This window comes from Schistocerca cancellata, chromosome 1, assembly GCF_023864275.1.
Source record: "Schistocerca cancellata isolate TAMUIC-IGC-003103 chromosome 1, iqSchCanc2.1, whole genome shotgun sequence".
In the NCBI taxonomy this organism is placed as follows: domain Eukaryota; kingdom Metazoa; phylum Arthropoda; class Insecta; order Orthoptera; family Acrididae; genus Schistocerca; species Schistocerca cancellata.
Genome location: NC_064626.1, coordinates 774,736,754 through 774,743,413, shown reverse-complemented (window position 1 = coordinate 774,743,413; position 6,660 = coordinate 774,736,754). Strand labels below are relative to the sequence as shown.

Here is a 6,660-nt window from a genome sequence, read left to right as displayed (position 1 = left end):
CCAATAGATTGTGGTCATAGTCCACATCAGCCCCTGGAAGAGTCTTACAATTTAAAACCTGGTTCATGAATCTCTGTCTTACCATTATATAATCTATCTGAAACCTGTCAGTATCTCCAGGCTTCTTCCATGTATACAGCCTTCTTTTATGATTCTGGAACCATGTTATGTTCTTTTGAAAATATCTACAGGCGGCTTCCTCTTTCATTTCTTCCCCGCAATCCAAATTCACCTCCTACGTTTCCTTCTCTCCCTTTTCCTACTATCGAATTCCAGTCACCCATGACTATTAAATTTTCATCTACCTTCACTATCTGAATGATTTCTTTTATCTCATCATACATTTCATCAATCTCTTCGTCATCTGCGGAGCTAGTTGTCATATAAACTAGTACTACTGTGGTAGGCGTGGGCTTCGTTTCTATCTTGGCCACAATAATGAGTTCATTATGCTGTTTGTAGTAGCTTACCCGCATTCCTATTTTCCTATTCATTATTAAACCTACTCCTGCATTACCCCTATTTCATTTTGTATTTATAACCCTGTATTCATCTGACCAGAAGTCTTGTTCCTCCTGCCACCGAACTTCACTAACTCCTACTATATGTAACTTTAACCTATCCATTTCCCTTTTTAAATTTTCTAACCTACCTGCCCGATTAAGGGATCTGACATTCCACGCTCCGATCCGTAGAACAACAGTTTTCTTTCTCCTGATAACAACGTCCTCCTGAGTAGTCCCCGCCCGGAGATCCGAATGGGGGACTATTTTACCTCCAGAATATTTTACTCAAGAGAACGCCATTATCATTTAACAATACATTAAAGCTGCATGCCCTCGGGAAAAATTACGGCCGTAGTTTCCCCTTGCTTTCAGCCGTTCGCAGTACCAGCACAGCAAGGCCGTTTTGGTTAGTGTTATAAGGCCAGATCAGTCAATCATCCAGACTGTTGCCCTTGCAACTACTGAAAAGGCTGCTGCCCCTCTTCAGGAACCACACGTTTGTCTGGCCTCTCAACAGATACCCCTCTGTTGTGGTTGCACCTACGTTACGGCTATCTGTAACGCTGAGGCACGCAAGCCTCCCCACAAGCGGCAGGGTCCATGGTTCATGGGGGGGGGGGGAGGTTAACTACTACTAATCCGTTCGAACAGGCCTCGAAAGGACCAACGGTACCGACCGACTTCCGTATTATCCTGAGCCTACAGACCTCATTGGAAGCGGATATGGAGAGGTATATGGTTGGCACACCGCTCTCCCAGCCGTTGTCAGTTTTCATGATCGGAGCTCCTCGATTGGCCTCACAAGGGCTGAGTGCGCCCCACTTGCGATCAGCACTCGACAAATCCAGAGGGTCCGCCATAAAATACTAGCCACGCCCAACAGCTCTTAATTTTGGTGGTGTGACGGGAACCGATGTTACCACTGCACCAAGGCAGTTGGCAACAAGTTAGTTTCTGAACTAAAAACAAATTACAACTGTTCTTCACAGAAGAAATTAACCGAACAACAAACTTTGGTGACTTGTTCCGAGGGTGTGACTGAACAAAATAATCTTGTTTTTAATAGGTACTATATTACAAAAAGATAACACATACTAGTGATGTTATGCAGGTGGGCGAAGAAGCTGTGATTACACAACATTTTTCCATATAAGTTGGAAACGTAGGAAAGGAAACTCTAATCTTTTCTTTCGGGAGTGGCTAGTAAGGGGTTGACGAGTAGGTGACGCGAAGCTGGTAGTGTGTAGGAGCCTGGTAATTTGGATCGGACAGGAAGCGTGCTCTAATGACCGAGGCGGTTAAGGCGACGCCTCGCGTTGACTAGAAGATCCGGATACGAGTCCTAGTACCGCACTTAATTTCACCTGTCACCATTGATTCATTTCAGTGGCCAAAGGCGGCTAACGTTACTGAAAACATTTGTATGTTTCTTCAAAATTTTTGCGATTTTTGTAGAAACACTTCTCACGTACGGAAGAAACACACTCGCACAAACTGTATCTTTCTATTTTATTTTATTGGTCTCCGGCAGGTTGCCATTACACAAACTGTTAAGTAGCTAAGTACCTTAATAGACAGACTTCATTGACAAGAACGAAAATACGCAAGCACAATGGCCAGAAATACTCTGTTACTTAAACTAGTTTCAAAACAAGCGAGCACCCACTTACCAATTCACCCACATGCTCAATCGCTCTCTCTCTCTCTCTCCTCATACACACACACACACACACACACACTCACTCACTCACACACACACACACACACACACACACACACACACACGCTCGCGCAAACCGAAACTGATCGTTTACAATGAGCATGGGATAGCGATACGCACATATGCAGATAGCGGTAGCATCGATACGCAAGATACAAAAGGGTATTAAATTCGCGAAGCTGTCATTTGCTTTCAGGTAATTTATTTGAAAAGGTTTCCCACGTGGTTATGCCAGCGCGACGGGAATTAACAGAATGTGAACCCGGAATGGCAGTTAGAGCTAGACGCATGGAACATTCCATTTTGGAGATTGTTCGATTCGATATTCCGAGATACACAGCGCCAAGGGCGGTCGGATGAAAACACCAAATTTTAGCCATTACTTCTCACCACAGACAACGCAGTAGCCGATGGTCTTCACTTAACGACCGAGAGCAGCGGCATTTGCGTAGAGTTGTCAGTGTTGAGGAACATCACGGTAAATAACCGCAGAAATCAATGTGGGAGGTACAACGAACATATTCGTTAGGACAGTGCGACGAAATTTGGCGTTTATGGCATATAACAGCAGACGACCGACGCGAGTGCCTTTGCTAATAGTACGACACCGCCTGCAACGCATCCCCATGTCGGTTGGACCCTAGACGACTGGAAAAACAAGGCCTGATCGGATGAGTCCCGGTTTCAGTTGGTAAGAGCTGATTGTATGGTTCAAGTGTGATGGAGATCCCATGAAGCCATGGGCCCAAATTGTCAACAAGTCACTGTGCAAGCTGGTGGTGCCTGCTAATGGTGTGGGCTTTGTTTATGTGGAATTGTCTGTGCCCTGTGGTCCAACTGAACCGATCAATGACTGCAGATTGATATTTTCTGATACTTTGAGACCATTTTCACCCATTCGTGGACTTCAGTTCCCCAAATATCGATGGAACTTTTATGGATGAATATGCGTCATGTGTAAGAAGGCTGTTTAGGTTTTTATGTTCGTCACGCCACATAGCGCTCTGTATGAAAATCACTGGCTGTGCTGTGTGCAGTCTGTGGCTGGTTGGCATTGTTGGAATATTGGCTATTGTAGTGTTGGGCTGTTGGAGGTGAGCTGCCAGCTGTGGTGGATGTGGGGAGAGAGATGGCAGAATTTTGAGAGCGGGCGATCTGGACGTGAGTCCATCAGAAAGAGTAAATTTGTAATACTGTATATCATGAACTGATATATATACAATGACTTTTGAATATTATTAAGGTAAATACATTGTTTTTTTCTCTATCAAAATCTTTTATTTGCTAACTATGCGTATCAGTAGTTAGTGCCTTCATTAGTTAGAATCTTTTATATACCTGGCAGTATTGGCGCTCGCTGTACTGCAGCAGTTCGATTAATGAAGATTTTTGTGAAGTAAGTGATTCATGAAAGGTATAGGTTATTGTTAGTCAGGGTCATTATTTTGTAGGGATTATTCAAAGTCAAACTGCGTTGCACTAAGAATATTGTGTGTCAGTTTAGTGTTGATCAGAATAAGTAAAGAGAGAAATTTCTGAGTACGTTCAATTCTGCTCAGCTGTTTGAAAATCAAATAACGTAAGAGGTTTATCAGCACAGTCATTCATAAATTTTCCAAAGAGGACGTTTCATATGATCCTGGCAGGGTCCCCATTTCCGCTCTCAAAATTCTGCCATCTCTCTCCCCACATCCACACTGCTGGCAGCTCACCTCCAACTGCCCAACACTACAACAGCGAATATTCCAACAATGCTGACCAGCCACAGACTGCACACAACACATCCAGTGATTTTCATACAGATCGCTATATGGCGTTACCAAGATAAAAACCTAAACAGCATACTTACACATGTTACAGGGCCACAATTGTTCACTATTGATTTGAAGAATATACTGGACATTTCGAGCATCCGACATGAATTCCATTGAACTTTTGTGGGACACAATCGTGAGGTCGGTCTTTGCAGAAAATCTTACACCAGAAAAACTTTTGCAATTATGGCCTGCTACAGAGGCAGCATGGGGACTCGCAACGACTCATTGAGTCCGTGAGATGCCGAGTCGCTGCACTACTCTTCGCACAAGGCGGTCCGACACCAAAGTGGAAGGTATTCCATGACTTTTCTCATCTCATCTACATCTACATGGTTACTCTGCAATTCACATTTAAATGCTTGGCAGAGGGTTCATCGAACCACAATCATACTATCTCCCTACCATTCCACTCCCGAACAGCGCGCGGGAAAAACGAACACCTAAACCTTTCTGTTCGAGCTCCGATTTCTCTTATTTTAGTTTGATGATCATTCCTACCTATGTAGGTTGGGCTCAACAAAATATTTTCGCATTCGGAAGAGAAAGTTGGTGACTGAAATTTCGTAAATAGATCGCCGCGACGAAAAACGTCTTTGTTTAATGACTTCCATCCCAGCTCGCGTATCATATCTGCCACACTCTCTTCCCTATTACGTGATAATACAAAACGGTTCAAATGGCTCTGAGCACTATGGGACTTGACATCTGAGGTCATCAGTCCCCTAGAACTCAGAACTACTTAAACCTAACAAACCTACGGACATCACATACATCCGTGCCCGAGGTAGGATTCGAACCTGCGACCGTAGCGGTCACGCGGTTCCAGACTGAAGCGCCTAGAACCGCTCGGCTACTACGGCCGGCATAATACAAAAAGAGCTGCCCTTTTTGCACCCTTTCGATGTCCTCCGTCAATCCCACCTGGTAAGGATCCCACACCGCGCAGCAATATTCTAACAGAGGACTAACGAGTGTAGTGTAAGCCGTCTCTTTAGTGGACTTGTTGCATCTTCTAAGTGACCTGCCAATGAAACGCAAGCTTTGGCTCGCCTTCCCCACAATATTATCTATGTGGTCTTTCCAACTGAAGTTGTTCGTAATTTTTACATCCAGGTACTAAGTTGAATTGACAGCCTTGAGAATTGTACTATTTATCGAGTAATCGAATTCCAACGGATTTCTTTTGGAACTCATGTGGATCACCTCACACTTTTCGTTATTTAGCGTCAACTGCCACCTGCCACACCATACAGCAATGTTTTCTAAATCGCTTTGCAACTGATACTGGTCTTCGGATGACCTTACTAGACGGTAAATTACATCATCATCTGCGAACAACCTAAGGGAACTGCTCAGATTGTCACCCAGGTCATTTATATAGATCAGGAACAGCAGAGGTCCCAGGACGCTTCCCTGGGGAACACCTGATATCACTTCAGTATTACTCGATGATTGTGCTACAGGTGCATTTCGAAGAAGTGGACTACTTGGAAGCGACGAGACACGTCCGTTCGGATTGCCCGTTAGACCGCTGGCTCCGACGCCCCAATCAGATGAGTTTTGTCGATACAGGTGTACACGGTCGTCGGCGGCTGGAAGAAACAGTTGGCCGCTGGGGCGAGGAGGGAGGCTGTCGTGTTGTAGCGGCGGCGGCGGCGCGGCGTGCGAGAGAAACGCAAGAGAGCGGCGGCGTGGCCCGGTGTGCCTGCGGCTGCGCCCGCGGCGGCCATCACGGCGCGCTGGTCGTTTTGGAGGCGAGGCGGGCGGCTGGCCGGTGCCGGCGAGTGTTTATGACGGGCGGCGGTGATGTCCGGCCGATAGCGGCGCGGCCGGCTGGCGTGGCGTGGCGCCGCGGGGCCCCCGCGTCGAGCCGCGCATAAATCGCCGGACGCGAGGCGCTGGCTCTGGCTGCGGCCCCGGGCGCGCCGCATACCGGCCGGCAACAGGCGCTGCACCTGCGGCCCCTGCCCGCTGTGCCTTCGCCAGCCGGCCCCTCACACGCGGCCTAGTCACGACGTGTCTACAAGACCGACTGTACGAGGTGCGAAAATAAATGAGACTGTTGTGAAAAAAAAGTTGCTTACCATTTTAGTCATGTGTTGTCTCCTTCAAAGAAGTTCCCTTCTGACTGCACACACTTTTTCCAGCGCATCTGCCATCGATAGGGCAACGGCCTCGCCACAGTGGATACACCGGTTCCCGTGAGATCACCGAAGTTAAGCGCTGTCGGGCGTGGTCGGCACTTGGTTGGGTGACCATCCAGGCAGCCATGCGCTGTTGCCATTTTTCGGGGTGCACTCAGCCTCGTGATGCCAATTGAGGAGCTACTCGACCGAATAGTAGAGGCTTCGGTCAAGAATACCATCAGAACGACCGGGAGGGCAGTGTGCTGACCCCACGCCCCCTCCTATCCGCATCCTCCCCTGAGGTTGACACGGCGGTCGGATAGTCCCGATAGGCCACTCGTGACCTGAAGACGAAGTGCTTTTCTTTTCTGCCATTGATGGTAAATGGCATGGTTCAAATGACTCTGAGCACTATGCGACTTAACTTCTAAGGTCATCAGTGGCCTAGAACTTAGAACTACTTAAACCTAAGTAACCTAAGGACAGCACAC

At 47.0% G+C, this 6,660-nt stretch overlaps 1 pseudogene; it reads left to right on the top strand.

Annotated features, from left to right (window-relative positions):
- The first annotated feature begins 6,208 nt into the window (after nt 1–6,208).
- LOC126105264 (5S ribosomal RNA) lies at nt 6,209–6,326 on the top strand (annotated as a pseudogene).
- The last annotated feature ends 334 nt before the right edge of the window (nt 6,327–6,660 follow it).